An 18,787-nucleotide genomic window follows, 5' to 3' on the forward strand; every position below is an offset into this window, starting at 1 on the left:
TCAAAACCATAATGCAGTTCTATTTTACATCCATTAGGATGGCTATCATAAAGAGGTAAAATGTTGCTGAGGATACAGGGAAATGGGAACCCTCATACATTGCTGGTGGGAATGTGAAATGGTGCAGCCTCTTTGGAAAACAGTTTGGCAGTTTCTCCAAAATTGAAACAGGATTACTATATGATCCCCAAATCCACTCCAAGGTATTCAAGAGAAATGAAAACATATGTCCACATAGAAAACACTTATAAATGTTCATAGCAGCATTATGCACAATAGCCAAAAGTGGTAATAACCCAAATGTCCACTTATAGATGAATGCATAAACAAAATGTGCTATATCCAAAATGTGAATATTATTTGGTAATAAAAAGTAGTGATGATCTGAAACACGCTACGATGTGGGTGAGTCTTGAAAATATTATGCTAAGTTGAAGAGCCAGTCGCAAAAGAGGACATATCGTGTCGTTTATATGAAATGGTCATCATAGGCATGTCTATAAAACCAGATGATAGATGAATGATTGCCTCGGTTTGGAGGTTGTGGGAAAATGTGTAGTGATCATGCATGGGCTCAGGGTTTCTTGTGGGTGATGAAGATGATGTCAACTCAGACTGTGGTCATGGTTGTGAAACTCCAAGTATCTACTAAGAAAGCACTGATTTGTATGCTTTAAATGGGTGAACTGTATGGCATAGGAATTATATCTCATTGAATCTGTTAAAAATCAGTTTTTAAGATGATGACAGTTCAGGTCATTATTTTTCATATAGTTGTCCTGGTGTATACATGGCTTTGGAGTGAGAGGTGTCTTCTCCTAAGAAGTCAGTGGTTTGCCTGGGAATTATTTCTGCTCACTGCCAAGGACACAGGGCAACCGTGCTGTTCTAGAACAAAAAGACCTCCATTGGATTTCCACTCTGCTGCACTCCAGCAAGGGGGATAACAGACAATTTTTGAGCCTCTCTGCCTCTCAATTTCCCTGCTTTCCACAAACAAGGACAACAGTACTGTCTAAACCATGCTAAACCAAGGGATGTACTTGCAAGTGCTTTAACAAAAAGCCAAGGGTATTATATGGGCACCATAAATGCTCTATCCATCTTTTGTTTCAGAAAAGGTCCCCCAGCTCTTTCACCCCATGTAGGGCAGATAAGAACGATTGCATTGGGGCCGGGGGCAGGGCGTTGGGGTAGGCGGTCCTGGTAGATGCAGTCAGTTGAGCCGCGGACTCTTGGTTTCTGCTCAGGTCCTGACCTCCTGGCTGTGGGATCCAGCCTTGCCTCCAGCTCCCAGTGTGTAGTCTGCTTCCAATTCTTTCTTCCTCTCATTCCCCACCAGCCCTCACCCTGTCCCCCCACCCCCTTCCGTCTTCCTCCCTGCTCTCTCTTTCTCTCCAAAATGAAAACATAAAATCTTAAGAGAGAGAGAGGAGAGAGAAAGAAAGAACTATTGTCTGGGGTCCTGTGGCCAAAGTTTTTAGGCAGAGGAGAGGCTGGTATGGCCCACCTTCCTTCCTATGGGGTGTGTTTGTGTCTTTAAAGCTTTCCAGGGGTGATGAAGTGTGCCATCAAGAGCTAAAAGCTTTCTCAACCGATTCCTTATTCTATTAAAAAGAAAAGTTATTAAATGGACACCATGGAGTGGTTTTCAGAGCCTGGAACTTTCCTTTTTCAGAAGCCCTGGAGGGTTAGAACAAAGGGTTTTCCCAGGAGGAGCATGGGGAGCCAGAACAGCCCAAGGGCGAGGTGGAAGGAATAATTGACTAGAATTTCATTCCTGACTTCCTTCTGATGAGGGAGCAGGAGGCTGGCTGAGGACAAAGCAAAAGCTGGCACCTTGCACCCCCTCTCATCCGCTCCCCTCAGTAATATGTGTAGCATTCCTCAGGCACCCCTGACCGCCATAAACAAATAGTTCCCCTTGGTTTACAAATGTCCTGGAGATCTACAAACAAAGAAGTTACCTTGTGCTATTGATAATTTCCAGAGGCAAATAACTCAGTTCCTCAAGCCCCAAGATCGCCCTCCCCTCCATACACAAAACTGAAGGAGGCTGAGGTAGAAGGAAATGTAAATAAAGTTAAATCTCTTCTGAACCTAAATCTCACTAACAAAGATGCTTGATACAGGATTGTGACATCCCACCAGGAATCTCCCAACTATGTTGATGTTAATAGCTTGCCAAAAGACAACATTGATCAAGCCAGGAAGACCTCCCGGGATACTCCTGGCACCTTGTAGGCCCTCTTTAGCATATGAAAACCCCTTTGAAACCTCCCTTCCCCTCACCTTCCCCCAATCACAGAGTACATCACCTGCCATCCCTCACAACCCGGGGCAGCAGCTCTTTCTGCCCACAGGTCCTGTCCCCATGCTTTAATAAACCACCATTTTGCACCAAAGATGTCTCAAGAATTCTTTCTTGATCATCAGCTCCGGACCTCAGCCCACCGAACCTCACCTAGGTTCCAGAACTTCATCAGTTCCATCAGTGACATAATGTGGTTTGAAAGGAGTTGTTAACTCTGGAGCTCAGTTTTCCTTTCTACTAAATGGGCATCACACCTGCCCTCAGCCTCTCTCCCTCTGGGGGAATGACATTGGCAAACAGTCTAAAACCCTCTGACCTGTTTGGAAAAAAGACCTCAGATGAAAACAAGGTTTCATTAGCAGCATTATTGTTTTCTACCTCTAATTTCTGTAATTTGGTGGTACTGTATAATTATGGCATAAAGGCATAATTATTTGGGCCTTGCCTGGCAAGTCACATGGCCATTCCATTTGGGTATAAGTACAATATCATTGTATAACAACCCACAGAAATCTACATTTAATTGTGGTGGCCGACTTGCCTCTTGTCACCCAGCCGCTCTGCTCAGCCTGAACTCTGGTAGGGACCATTTCTCAGTCCCTGGGCTGCTGCTGCTCCCGCTGCTGTTCTCTGGAGGCCCGCGCTCCATGGCCACACAGCTGTGGTGGGAAGGGCTGGGATCTTCCGTGGGCCCTGAGGTCAGGAGCCGTCTGCACCTGCAAGCATTCAGCAAAGACATACAACCTTTTTGAGAGCTAGATCCTGTTCTGGGCACTGAGGATGCAACAGTGGTGGGAAAAACATCAGAAATCCCCTTTCTTATGTATGGATGCAGAAGATGGGGGAGAATGATGGGGGGAGGAGTCAGACAAGGACACTAAAATCATAAGGAAAATACTGTTAGATGGTAATGAATGCTAGGGGAAAACAATTAATTAGGGAAGGGAGGTGGGAAAGTGTCACTGGAAATGCACTTATGACAGAAAAGGGCAACGTAGGCAGACGGTCTGGAGATGAGGAGGCCCTGAGCTGGGAGCATTCTGGGATCCAGCTCAGCTGTCGTGGAGTAAGCAAGAGGGCTGGAGGTAAGAGATGAGGCCAGACAAGTGACAGGGATAGGACTGAGCATTGTACGGTGCAGGGATTGGTAAATTATGGACCAGTGCCAAATAGGACTTACCACCTGTTTTTAAAAATAGAGTGTATGGGGGCACCTGGGTGGCTCAGTGTGTTAAAGCCTCTGCCTTCAGCTTAGGTCATGATCCCAGGGTCCTGGGATTGAGCCAGGCATGGAGCTCTCTGCTCAGCGGGGAGCCTGCTTCCCTTCCTCCCTCTCTGCCTGACTTTCTGCCTACTTGTGATCTCTGTCTATCAAATAAATAAAATAAAATCTTTAATAAATAAATACACAGGGGCGCCTGGGTGGCTCAGTGGGTTAAGCCTCTGCCTTCGGCTCGGGTCATGATCCCACGGTCCTGGGATCGAGCCCCGCATCGGGCTCTCTGCTTGGCAGGGAGCCTGCTTCCTCCTCTCTCTCTGCCTGCCTCTCTGCCTATTTGTGATCTCTGTCTGTCAAATAAATAAATAAATCTTAAAAAAAAATAAAATAAAAAAAATAAATAAATACACAAATAAATCAAAATAGAGCTCATGAGAACACAGCCACGCCCATGAGTCTACACGTTCTTCATGGCTGCCATGGGACTGCAATGGTAGAGTTCAGCAGGGGCAACAGAGTGTGGACATGGCCATCAAAGCCTAAAGCATTTCCTCTCTGGCCCTTTTCAGAAGAGGTTTGCTGGTCTCTGGAATAAGGCTTTGCAGCCATTATGTCCTTCTCTTTCAGGTAATTGGGACTCAGAGATAAAAGTCAAGGTGCCAGCGGTGTAGTAGGGAGACAGGTGTGTGCATAGAAGATTAAAACACAGCTCCGTGCTCTCACACAATTTTCCAGGGTGGTGGGACAGGACACCCAATTTGAAAAAGGGTCTCTGTCTACTGAAGCTAAACATATGTATGTACTCTACCCCAGCGCTGCCTCTCCTGAGTTTATACCCCATGCTTGTGTCTACTAAATTGTACATTATGTCTACCAAAAAGCATATATGGGAAGTTTCCTTGAAACTTCACTCATGACATGGGTGACTCAGTTGGTTACGCATCCGACTTTGGCTCAGGTCATGATCTTGGGGTCCTGGGATGGAGGTCCACGTCTGGCTCCCCACTCAGTGGGGAGTCTGCTTGTCCCTCTTCTCCTCCTCTTGGTCATGCTCTCTCTCTGTCTCAAATAATAAATAAAATCTTAAAAAGAAAGGAAGAAAGAAATTTTATTCATGCTGGCTTCCAAATGGAAACGCACTTAAGTGGATAAATTGTGGCATAGTCACACAAGGGAATACTAGATAGCTATGAAAAAGCACACCTGTCCACTACACACAAATACAAGGAGGAATTTCATAAACCTACTATTGAATGAAAGCTTCAGACATGGAAACATACCTGTTGAATGAATTCATTCCATGGATATGAATTCCAAGAAACAGGCATAACTGACCTATTCAGGTAGGAGTCAGAGTAGTGATTATCTTTGATGATCCAGCTGGGAGGGGCCCAATGTGAATGTCTGGGAGGCAAAGAATCTTCTGTATCTTGAGCTGAGTGTAGTCACATGACTACACACACATACACACACACACACACATTTTACAAAGTATAAAAAATTCATTGTGCTCTACACTTAAGATTGTATACTTTATTCTACATAAATTAACCCTTAATTAATATGTAGGAAAGGAAAATACAGATCCAATGCCACGAAAGCTGGCACTACATGCTGTGATTATGCAGGAAAATGAGGGACTAAATGTTTGGTGTAGTTAGGAATGCTTCATACTGGAGTCAGATTTTGAGCTCCAGGAGTTATGTTTTCCCAGGGCAGACCAGAGTGGAAAGAATGTCCTTGGGAGAGGAAATAACCAACAAAAAGTCTGAAAAACAAAGTTTATGTAGGGAACTTGGAGAAGGGCAGTAGTGTTCCTAATCAAATACGAAATATGTCTATCCCTCTAATCTTCCTTTTTTCCTCCTGCCCTCTGATTCAACTTCCTTTTTGTTTATTTGTGTTTTGTTTCCATTTCATTCAGTTACTCTACTTTGTAACTCAAGAATTCCGATTTGATTCCTTTCTATGTTTTTATGGAAGTAGAATTCACACACCATGTCTCTCCCTTTTACGATGGAGAATTCAATCATTTTCAGTATATTCACACAAGGCTGCAGACACCACTGCTTTCAAATTGCAGAATACACTCACACTTTAAAAATAAGCCCTGTCCCTCCCAGGAGTCACTACAGATTCTCCCCTTCCTCAGTTGTTGGCACATTGTAAACTATAATCTTCTCCCTGAATTTGCCTGTAGTAGACATTTCATATAACCTGTTATGTCTGCTTCTTTTCAAGGCTCATGCATGTTTTAGCATGACTGAATAATATTTCATTTTAGAGATGTACCACATTTTGGTTACCCACCATTGGTTGATGGACATTGGGTTGTGCCCACTTTTAGCCATTGTGAATGATGCTGCTGTTTATGCACAAGTTTCTTTGTAGCCATATGTTTTTAATTATTTGGAGCATGTGTCCAGGAGTGGAATTGCTGTGTCATATGGTAATCCTGTGTTTAATTTATTGAGGAACTGCCAAACTTCTTTCCACAGTGGCTGTACAATTTACATTCCCATCAGCAATGCGTGAGGGTTCCAACTTCTCAAGATACTTGCCAAGACTTATTATTGTCTGTCTTTTTTATTATAGGCATCCTGGTGAATATGAAGTAGGAGCATACTGTGGTTTTGATTTGCATTTCCCTAGTGACTAATGATGTTGACCATCTTTTGATGTACTTATTGACCATTTTTATATCTTCTTTGGAGAAATGTTTATTCAGACCCTTTTCTAATAAAAAACAAAGGGGGCTATTTGCCTCTTTATTGCCAAATTTTAAGATTTCTTTATATACTCCAGATACTAGAACTTTATTAGATATGTATGTTGCAAATCAATCATTCTGTAGCTTGTCTTTTTATTTTCCTTACTGTGTTCTTTTAGGCAAACTACTTTTTGATTTTGATTAAGTTCAATTTATCTATTTTTTTCTTTTGTTCTGTGGGCTTTTGATGTCACAGCTAAGAAAACATTGCCTAACCCAAGGTTTCAGTGATTTACTCCTATGTTTTCTTATAAGAGTTTTACAGTTATACCACTTATTTTAGATCTTTGATTGATTTTGTTTAATTTTTATATATGGTTTAAGATAGGGATCCAAGTTCATACATTTGGATTTGGATATCCTTTTGTCTCTACACAATTTGTTGGAAAGACTATTCTTTCCCCCATTGAATTGTCTTGGAAGACTTATAAAAAATGGGTTTATTTATGGACTATGAGTTTATGGGTTTATTTAGGGACTACCAATTATTTCCATTGATCTAATATTTATCTTTATATTGTTATCACACTACTTATATTCCTGTAATAAGTTTTGAAATCAGGAAGTGTGTGTCCTGTAGCTTTGTTCTTTTTCTAGATTGTCTTAGCGATTCTGGATCTTTTGCAATTCTGTATAAATTTAAAATCAGCTTGTCAATTTCTGCAAAAAAATAGTCATTTGGGATTTTGATAGGGCTTGTATTAAATTTGTAGATCATTTTGGTGAATAGTGCTATCCTAACAATATTAAATCTCCTGATCCATGAGCATAGGATGCCTCTCCATTTATTGACATTTCCTTCAATTTCTTTCCATATGTTTAGCTAGTTACCACTGTACAAGTCTTTAACTTATTTTAATTTATTCCTGAGTTATTCCTTTTGGTGATGTTGCAGCTGAAAATACTTTCTTAATTTCACTTTCAGATTTTTCATTACTAGCGTCTAGAAATACAGCTGATTTTTGTCTTCAACAGTTTGTGCTCACCAATTATTATTATTGCTTTTTTACAGTTGTCTTGAATTAGAAAGAAGATAAATAGCATTAAAAACACTGTGTAGTGTCTTTTCATTTCAGTTCGAAGGGCTCTTTCTCATACTCCTTGTAAGTCAGATCATCCAATCTGTTAGCAGCAAATTCTCAGTCTTTGTTTATCCAGTAATGTCTTAATTTATCCTTCATTTTTTGTAGAATAGTTTAGCTGGATATAGAATTCCTGATTGACTTTTTCTTTTTTAATTTCTGTATGTTAAATATGTTGTTTCACTGTTTTCTGGCCTACATGCTTTCTAACAAGAAATTGTGTGTCTATCTTATTGAGGATGAGTCCTATCTTTCTTGTGACTTTTGAAATTTGCACATTGCCTTTTTTTTCTTTTAGCATTTTGATTATCATGTGTCTATGGGTGGATCATTGGGTTTATTCTACATGGAGTTACTTGAGCTCCTTAGATATGTAGGTTAAAAATTTTCAACAAATTTCAGAAGTTTCAATGTATTATTTCTTCAAATATTCTTTCTGCTCATTTCTTTCTCTCCTCTCTTTCTGGGACACAATTATTCATATTTTGATGTCCCAGTTGTCTCTGAAACACTGTTAGTTTTCTTGATTTTTTTTCCTTTCTGTTTTTCAGATTGAATAATCTCAATTAACCTATTTTCAGGTTCTATTCTTCTTTCTTCCGCCAACTAAAATTTGTTGTTGAAACTTCTAGTGTGCTTTTATTTCAGTTATTATACATTTCAATGCCAGGATTTCTGTTTCCTTCTTATAACTTATCTCTTACTGATATTCTGTTAGATGAGATATTGTACTTATACTATCTTTTATAGTATATAACATCTTTTACATATAACTTCTTTTAACTTTTTAAAAATATTTACAATAGCTGATTTGCAGTCTTTTATCTAACCCACTCAATGGGTTTCCTCAGTTTCTGAAACTTTGAATTTCTATTGATTCCTTTGCCCCCTGATACAAGTGTTGATACTTACATGTTTTTTTTTTCCTCTCTCACATTTTTTTCATTGAAAACAGTACATTTTATAAAACATAATGTAGAGGGGCACCTGGGTGGCTCAGTGGATTAAAGCCTCTGCTTTCGGCTCAGGTCAGGATCCCAGGGTCCTGGGATCGAGCCCCACATTGGGCTCTCTGCTCAGCAGGAGGCCTGCTTCTCTTCCTCTCTCTCTCTGCCTGCCTCTCTGCCTACTTATGATCTCTGTCTGTCAAATAAATAAATAAAATCTTAAAAAAAAAAAACATAATGTAGAAACTGAAATCAGATAGTTCCCCTTCCAAGTATCTGTTGTTCCTGCTGCTTTTTTTTAAAGATTTTATTTATTTATTTATTTATTTATTTATTTATTTATAGAATCTCACGTAGACTCTGCACTGGGTGCAGAGCCTGACATGGGGTTTGATCTCATGACCCTGAGATCAGGACCTGAGCTGAAATCAAGAGTCGGGTGCTTAACCAACTGACGCACCCAGGTATCCCACTGCTGCTTTTTGTAGTTGGTATTGACCCTTTGTCTAGTGACGTTGCTGAACTAATTCCATAAAATCTGTATTCTTTGTCATGTGTGGACACTTAAATCTTTGCTTGGTTTTTTTACGGGTGAACAAATGATTAGACACCGATTTCCTTAAATGCTGGCAACAGACAAGCCTCTTAAGTTTTGCATTGGGGCTCTGTATGTATGTGGGAGCATGCCTTCAGCACTCAGCCAGGAAGCTGAAAACTGTGTTGGCCTGCCCTTCTTACTTGGGCAAAGTCTCAAGGTCAGTCAGAGATGAGAGCTTAGGTCATTCTTGGACCTTTCTTGATCAAGTGTATTGCTCTGGGCATGTGTACTTCCCTTGGCATCCACGTGGCCTTCTGGATTTCAAGAAGTATATTAGACCTTTTCAAAGCCCTATGGACCTTTTATGTCTGAGATGTTCCTTTTAAGTTTTTTGGTTCATCTGTTGCTTGTCCCAACTGTTTTCCATTGCCTCGGGCAGCTTCAAAGTTAATCACTTGCTTATAACTATTTTTTATAATCTTCTCTTGAGAAAAGAGTTTTCACAATTTTAGATCTCTGAATCACATCAAATACAGATATCTTTGTGTGAGGTTTTTAAGGGAAATGACTCTTTAGATCATATAATAAGTAGACTCTGAGAATGAGACTTTGAAAAAGCTAGAGGCCCTTTTTCTCCCCTCATTTTTTTTCCTTCAGTGGTTGTTAAGATACAGTTTTTCACTTGTCTCTGGTCAGTTATTCTTTAAGGTTAACACAGAACTGGAAATTGAGCAATGGGACTAGACCAGGACAGAGAAAAAGGCTGCCATCTCAATGTCTTTAGCAAGGTTATGCCTTTTTCTTTCTTTTAAGGAGGCACCATGCCCAGCATGGAACCCAATGTGAGGCTTGAACTCACGACCCTGAGATCAAGACCTGAGCTGAGATCAAGAGTTGGATGCTTAACTAACCGAACCATCCAGGCACCCTGTGAAAGTATGCCTTTTAAAAAGTCTTTAATTTTGCATAATCATTCCCCAGATTGCTCTAAGCCTTTGATTAATTTCCAAACTTCTAGAAAAATGGATTTTTAAAAATTTTTTTGCTAGTTTTCTCCTTGCTTTTATGGAGGGGAGAATTTTCAGAGGGCTGTATGCTACAAGTTTTGCTGATGTTCTCAATGTTGAAACATGCCAAATGGAGCTTATGGTCTAGTTGGAGAGAGAGTATGTTTGAGAATTACAGATCAATGGAGAATGTTTTCCTACTAAATTGTTGTCCAAACCAGTATCACTAATATCATTAGAAGCTTGTAAGGAATGTAGACTCTCAGGTCCCTCTCCAGATCATTGAATTTTAACATTGTAACAAGATCCTCAGATGACTCATATCCACATTAAAATTTGATAAACACTAATGTCGTGGACTTCTTGTTAGGTCATATAATGTCAGCAGCTACCCAGAATGCTCTACCCTAATCTTAGCAGCTTAGCTCAGCACTTTTATTTTTTATTCACAGTGTGTTCAATGTGGGTGGCTAGAGGCTGTTGCTATCTGGCAACACAGGGACCCAGGTTCTCTTTACTTTGTGACACTACCATATAAACATGTGGCACCCAAGTTTTTTACCCAAAGAAAGAAATGGAACTAGCATGAGGTCTCTCAAATGCCTCAGCCAAGAAGTGACACAGAGAACTTCTGCTCACAGTCTGTTGGCATGAACTATTCACACAGCTCCAGTCTGACTGCGAGGAGGCTGGAGAATGTAGAGATGAGGGCACATGGAATATTTTCAGAGCACTATCTCTGCCACTCTCCTTCAGAGAATTTCACAAGACCCAACGGGGACTTCTGAAGGAAAAAAAAGTCCATTTTTAGAGGAATCATGGAATAGGTTATAAAGACAGTCTATTTTTGGTGTGGAGCTTAGAAGATAGATTGAAGGGCACCTGGGTGGCTCAGTGGGTTAAAGCCTCTGCCTTCAGCTCAGGTCATGATCCCAGGGTGCCGGGATCGAGCCCTGCATCAGGCTTTCTGCTCGGCAGGGAGCCTGCTTCCTCCTCTCTCTCTGCCTACTTGTGATATCTGTCTGTCAAATAAATAAATAAAATCTTAAAAAAAAAAAGAAGAAGAAGACAGATTGAACATAACGATTAAACCAGCAGAGAAAGATGGCATCTCAAATGAAGAAAGAAAAGCATTAGTTTAATACACACAATATTGTAGGAGCATGAAAATTTATCTAGAAGGTCAGGTATGGCAAAGATATTTCATGAAATCATCTGCCCTCATTATAATCTCAAATAAAAATTTGAGCAGGACAGTTTTTTTGAGAATTTGGTTTGGGTAGATTCAATGGATTAGAATTAGGAATTCTAGTTTTGTCTGCCATGATCAATTTACAGATCATTATTAGAGTGAACATACATCCTTATCTATCTGCCCAGGGAAGGGCAATGGGATACAGAGTAGTGAATGCAGAGTAGGCATTCAGAGACTGTATTTCCAATCCCATCTCTGTTAGGCATTCGCTGTGTGATTTGGGGTCTGACTCTTAACAGTGCTAAGGTCTTTGGAAGTATCAACCTAGAGAAGTTGTTCATAGACCAGCAGTTCTTCATCAGCTGAACATGACGGTCATTCATGAAGGTTTCTAAAAATGCCAGACCAAGTGAAACACTCTCTGGGAATGGGGGTCAAGACACTTGAATAAAAGCTGGATTAAGAACTCCTGTCCTTCAGCAGTGGTTTTCAAACTTAAATGTGCATGCAGATCCCATGAAGATCTTGTTAAGATGACGATTCTGAGTCAGTGGGCCAGGGGTGTGACCTGAGATTCTTTATTTCTAACAAGCTCTTCGGTGTTGCTGCTGCTGGTGGTCCAAAATCCACCAAGCGCTGGAGGATGTTAAATAATTTGTTAATTTCAGTCAAAAGACTGCCTTTCGGGGCGCCTGGGTGGCTCAGTGGTTTAAGCCGCTGCCTTCGGCTCAGGTCATGATCTCGGGGTCCTGGGATCGAGTCCCACATCGGGCTCTCTGCTCGGCAGAGAGCCTGCTTCCCTCTCACTCTCTCTGCCTGCCTCTCTGCCTACTTGTATCTCTCTCTGTCAAATAAATAAATAAAATCTTTAAAAAAAAAAAAAAAAAAAAAGACTGCCTTTCCCAACTTACCCAAATGGGCCAGTGATCTTAGCCTTGTCTAAAAGCAGGCTGGGTGGGCTCAGGCAGGGGAGCCTCTGGAGAGAGAAGTGAAATGTTTGTACTCAAAGGCTAATCCATTGTCTACTCTAGGGCATCAGCAAGATGTGTGAGCAGGCACAGCTCATCTCTCATGTCAACACTCGCCTTACACTGAGGGCGGGCAATGCTGCCTCTGGGGATGCTAGACAGACTGATAAAGGATCAGAAGGAGCCACAGTTAGGTCATGAATCAACACAAGCTGTGGAAGGGAAGAAGGGTGAGAGCAGTAAAATCACATGCAGTCAGCACCCAGGAACCCAGGAACCCACTGTCAATGCATTATATCATTTATTCTCTATAAAAATCCTCACAGGCTGGCACTATTAACTGCATTTTCTAGATTAGAAAATTGTGACTCAGAGAAGGTAAGTCGCTTGTCAGCCTGGAAATCATCTCCGTGACACTGAGATTCAACTTCTTTTCATTACAACACACTAAAAAGCATCTTATATTTTAAGTCATGTTGATGGCGGGTAAAGGAACTGGGGTGACATGTCTTCCATTGGTGAATCAGTTTGTCACAGCCATGATGGAAGCGTCGTTCACCTAGTGCTTCTCTCTGGCATTTTCTGTCCTTTGTAGTTGAGGAACTGGATGACACGTCTTCCATTTACAAGTCAGTTTATTATGGCCATGATGGAGATGTTGTCCCTCTAAGAGCATCTCTGTAGCGTTTTCCATCCCTTGTAGTTTATCTAAAGGTAAGAAGACAAGAAGAAACTACCTGTAAATGGAAGCCATGGAAAAGGAAGTGACAACATTTCAAGGATTACTAGCAATTTTTCCCCAGGTTCTTCCCTTCCTCTGATGTCTATAATTATAAAGAGCAGAAAAAGGAAAACCAGATAATGTAATACAATTTTGATAAATGCCTGTTTTTTCTTACTCCTCAGCCCCTCCCATTCCAACTAGACTCTGCTAACTAGAATTTCCAAATAGAATAAGCTTGGCTCTGTTGCTCAAGGTATTCACATTCTCTGCTTCCTCGGGGAATGCAATGTCTTCTTCCATCTTTCTTGGCCTTAATGCCACCTCCTCAGAGAACATTTCTCTGACTGGCTTATCTGAAGTGGTTTTCCCCATGCCAGTTATCTCAGAATTCTCAATCCTCCAACCTTTTTTATTCGTGCAGGGTTCATGGTGACTTGATCTCACATGGTGTATATTTTTATCTGTTTTCCCCCTGTCTCACTCGTCTGCTAGTCCAACACTTGTCAAACTTTACTTGAAAGGGTCAAATATCCTCTTCAGGCTTTGCAGACTATACAGTCTCTGTGATGACTACTCAGTCTGCCATTGTGGAACCATAGATAATTTGAGCATCGGGTGGATATGACTATGTTCCGCTAAAACTGTATTTACAAAAATAGGTAGTGCACTAGAGGTAGTCTGTAGGCTAGAGTTAGCTGACACACCTGATCTAGAAAAGAAGTCTCATGAGACCATTGTCTTTCTTCTATCCCACAATATGCCCAGTGTATAGCATCTACTGTCATTTAATTAATTTATTTTTTGAATAAATGTGTGAATCAATGAGTGACTCCATTACCTTAGGGAATGGAAAACACAGGAGAACTTAGGCAACAAGATAAATGAATCACAGAATTTTAAAGCTCACATTCCTTCTCCTAAGATGGTGATATCTCTGCTGCCATGAATTGTCTCCGTTCTTAATAATTTCACAAAAATTTTTTTAGTAGGGTGAGAGGCAGGTAATGATATAATTAATACTGGTGTGATCTCTGTGAAGAGGTTTTGCCCCTGCCCCTTCTGAGCTGGGCATGGCCAGGGGTTGTGGGTTTGAGTAGAAATCTACAGAAGGCTTTGGGGAATCTAAAAATAGAGAAGACCTGTTTCTCTCTCATCTGTACTTGGAGACAAACTCCAAGCATGGTAAAGAAGCAATGAAGATGGAGATTGGATAGTGTGGGAAGGGGGTCTAGTCATCCTCACAGAACTTCTACTTATGTCTACATAAGTAGACATGGTGGGTCACCATGCATCTAAAAACAACTTGACGGTGGTCTTGGCGTTGGAAAGTAGAGGATATTCTCTTAGCTGTCAGCTTGGATCAATGGTTTGTATCCTGGAGGGACTAAGGTCTCTTTAGTAGATATCAGAATACAGCAGATGCCTTCTTCCCAGCCCAGAATCAAATTAATATGAAACACCTACCTCTTGGGCATGTGATCTGTGCAATCACACAGCGTTGTGTTTAGAAGGGCCTTGTGCTTGGTCTAACATCGTCTTGAAATTCTTAATAATTTTTTGAATAAGAGATTCCACATTTTCTTTTGGCATTGGGCCTTGCAAACAATGTAGCTGTTCTGGCTCTGTGTAAACATACTAAACTTAGATCCAAATACAAGGAGAGAAAGACATATTATTCTATGATTAAACTGAAAACATTCCTAAAGGACTCATTGAACTCAGTTTACCTTAAGTTGTCAAAGTTTAAATCTTTGTCAGGAAGCATAATAGGATGATTCTGAAACAGGTTCATTAAGGTGGAGAAAAATAAATTGAAATTTTTGCCAAATATGCATTTGTGGGCCAAGATTTTGGTCTCTATTGACAGATAGAAAGTGAACTAAAGAAAGATAGTTTCTGGCAGATTAACTGAAGCCCCCACTGGATTTTAATTCATTGTGAAACTATTAAGGAATTGAATTTATAATCTCTGAGAAACTTGTCCAGGAGTATCCTGTTATTGTGGGAGGCAATAGGGTTGTTTTGGAGCACAGGGGAAATGGCCTAATTCTTATTCTTCCCATGGTCCTTATGAATTAAGCAAAAGCCATATATATTCAAGAACTCAGAGCCTTAGGTCTAAGATCAAAAGTTAGTTTGTGTTGAATAAGCAGATGGCGCAGTACAAGCTGCTTCCCAAGAGAGGAAATAAGAATATTCTGAAGCCACTAGGAGGATCTAGGGACAAGGGGACAGGATCAGGGGCAGCTAGCAGACCATTTGATGTTAAGGATGACTCTCATCCATGTCCCTTCTGGCTGAGGCAGACATCTCTCCAGGTGATTGGAAAATGGGCAGAGAAATAAAGCCAGGTCTTGTAATGATGCTATTTTTATGAGGTTATATAGTTCCCAGTCATGGAACTCACATCTACATAACAATTCAGCCATCAACAATTCTGAGACATCACAGACTTGATTGTACAACTTCAGGCTCTGATGACAATAGGTCCTTTATTTGTAGGAACACACCCTCTATCTAGGAGAAAGCATCCTGTAAAATAATGAAGTTCCTTCAGGCACAAGGAAAGTCTGTGGACACTGCACTGCCCGCTAGGAACCTAGAATAAGCAAGGATGGATAGGTAATGGATATCATGGGCTAATGTCTCCTGCAGATTAACTCTTGGAGGAATTGTTATAGATCCCTCAAAAACAATAATCTCTCTAAAATACATACCTGATCATAGCATGAGCCTGATACTGAGCTTCAGTGTCCCCTGGTTGACTAATATGTCACATCCAAAGTCCTCAGCTTGGCCACTGGGTCCCACTGTGTTCCAACCCCCGCCAACTCTCCATTCTCATCTCTCATCTTGCTGTTTCTTGCTTCCCAACCTTTGCCTGTGCTGTTTTCTCTGCCCAAACTATCTCCCCCCCCCCCCCTTTTGCTTGGTTATGTCTTCATTTTCTTCTTCTCTGTCAAGTCCCACTAACTGGTCCAAGCAGAAGTGGGACTTCTCTCCCTTGGGCCAACGTTAAAGCTCACAAATACTTTTACTCATGGCCTATTCCAACCTCCTGCCTGGAGGACCATCTGGGAGCTCCATTAGGGCAAAGACTGGGCAGTTGTTCACTACTACCTGGCCTGATGCATGATAAGTTCTTGATGAATATTTGTTGAATATATGAATGAATGAGTCAGGGAGTGAATAAGTGGACTCTTATTAGACAGTGAGCTCTTAGCAGACAAGGGGCTATGCTTTTTCACTCATGCATTACCTGAATATTACACAGTGTCTGGTAATTAGGAAAAATGCACTTATTGCTTGTTTAAGAAATAAATACTCCATTTAAAGAGCAAATCTTACTTCTGAGAGCAAAAAAAGGCTATACACTCAGTGGAGAGTGGCTACCTTGGGTAGTAATACTGAGATAGCACAAGACAACACGGCCAACCAACTTCAACATGAGACCCATTGGCATTCCTTAATTGATCATCAGCCTTTAATTTCATAGAAAGAAATTTGTTATTGGTAGGGTGATTATACACCCTGTTAGCCTGGGGCCATATTGGTTAATGCCTGTTGTCTTAGAGTAATTTTTGGTTGATCCCCTCATATTCCCCAAGGTGCCCTAGTGTGGAAGATAAATTATAGGGCCACCCCAGCTATGTGCTAAAGAATATGCATACATTATAGGTCTTAAGGTATTAATGTTTCCACAAAGCTTAAAATGTGATGCCACCTGAAGAAGCTCACAATGGTGTAAGAAAGAGGAGGAAAATGCTCACAAATTAAAATGCATCGAACTCATCCCTCGGTGAACTAAAGGGGTTGCACATTAACAGTATCCATATGTTTGGCGGTTCCAGGAAAGGCTTCCAAGAGGACATGGCATCGGATAAAGCCCTGAAGAATGAGGAAAGGGTCCTGCTTTCAGAATGGAGGCCCCTTACATTTGCCTGAGGGCACCTAGGGCAATCTTTCCCTGGCTTTTACTGGTGTCCTCTCCTGTTCTTTTTTCCCCGATTTTGCTGGCAGTGCCCAGCAAAATGTCTTCTTAAAATGTCTTTCTTCCTTTTAGGCACTTATATGAGAGTTACTCATCCTTCATGACCCAGATTGAGCTCCACAGTTCAGCATCCCCCCATTCACAGTGATTCCTCCATATCTAAACTCCTGTAGATCTTATACTCCACTGGTTTGTCTTTTACCTTCTAGAATTTCTTTCCCGTTGAAACATCTCCCTTTAGCTCCAGGTAAAAGGCACATCTACTGGGGAGAATGAGACAGGTTTGGCTGAAGGAACAGAAAGCCAGTCATCCTGGAATGACTGTGACAGCACAGGGTAAGGGAGTCTAGGGCCATGAGATCAGTCAGGAGCCATGAATCGCTCCTTATGGGTGACTTGGGACATAGGGATTCCCATAGGTATATAGGGTGAAGGGAAGGAGCTACCAGAAGCTCAAAAGTAGACTTCCCTGGTCAGTGAGGATGAGCAGAGGTTAAGCAAGAGGATCCAAGTGATGGTGGGTCAAACCTCTTCCTGGTAGTGACATGAGAAGGCACTGGATTCTTCCAGGTCTTGCTGATGCCTCAGCTTTGACCAAGGAAGAGAGGTCTGGGGATGGTAGGCTGTCCACAGGGCACGAGGCAGTTGTGGAAAGAGCAGAAGGTAGACTCTTCAGGCTGTTGACAGATTCTAGGAGTAAGGCAAGGATGCTTCCATAAGTTCCATGGATTCTTCAGGAAGTAAGAAACAAACATCAAAGTACAATATCAGAGCAATCTGAGGATATAAGACTACATGGGACAGACAGAAATAGCTCAAGAATAATTGTCCTGTTTTGATTCAGAGAAATAAGTTTTGGAGAAGCTGAGATACCAAATAATTGTGCTGAAGAAATCATCCCTCACATTGAACGTAAGTTCTTGGAAGTAGTTGATAATGTGTTATAACTGTATAACCCTGGTATTTAGACTGATGCCGTGAATGTGGAATGTCGTAGGTACTCGGTAAATATTCTGGCTGAATGATTGGCTGGGAATGTTGATGGAGCATAGGTATTTGAATTATCCTTGAAACTCAGACACTAGACATTGGCAACATCCTCGGTGCCTTGGGTATTTATTTTGGGAATACCCTTTGAAGGTCCGTCTTGGCACTATCTCTTGGTGACTGCAGGGTTCCATGTTCAGATAGTTTGGCTTCAATGTTTTTAATGTTTTGCTGATGCTTGGGTGATGGTGGATGCCATAAGGGGGAAAGAACAACACTACTAGAAGTCAGGTTCTGGAACCCAAATGGTCTGAACAGACGAGAACAGCAAGAACTATGACACTGGTTGAGCACAGCATGGCTTATTTACACGAACAGAGCACACAGTCCATCACAGAACCAGAGACTCTGGTCATCACCAAAGCAGTCAGTCAAGAAAGTTAGAAGAAAAGAAATTAAGAGAGGATAGTTCTTGGTGAAAAGGCCAAGGCAGTTGATGAGTCAGTAAGGGTCTTTCTATTCTCTTGACTTTATTTTGTGCACAAATTGGGGGCAAGTGGCAGAAATTTCTGTCTGGGCTTTGGCTCATTTTAGTCCACTTGGACAGTATCCAAACCTCTTCCTGCTCCTGATACTTTTTTTTTTTTCTAATCTTATTTATTTATTTGAGAGAGAGAGAATAAATGGGAGGGAGAGGGAAAGACACTCTGAAGCAGACTTCTTGCTGAGCACAGGGCCCAACACGGAGCTACAACCCAGGACTGTGAGATCCCAACCTGAGCTGAAATCAAGAGTCAGGCCCTTAACAGACTGCTTCACCCAGGGGTTCTTGCTGCTTTCTTTCTTTTTCTTTACTTTTCTTTCTTTCTTTTATTTTTTAAGCGTTCTCTCATCACCACGTGTTCCCTGCTTCTCTCAACTTGGCCCTTTAGGTGATTTTCAAGTTCAGTCATAATCTTGGAGTTCAGAAAGCAAGAATACACCCACAGTCAGTCCTTTGCTTCTGACCATCCGATGTTGGAATTCCACACCTACAACAACTTTT

The sequence above is a fragment of the Meles meles genome, chromosome 6 (genome assembly GCF_922984935.1).
Source record: "Meles meles chromosome 6, mMelMel3.1 paternal haplotype, whole genome shotgun sequence".
In the NCBI taxonomy this organism is placed as follows: Eukaryota; Metazoa; Chordata; class Mammalia; order Carnivora; family Mustelidae; genus Meles; species Meles meles.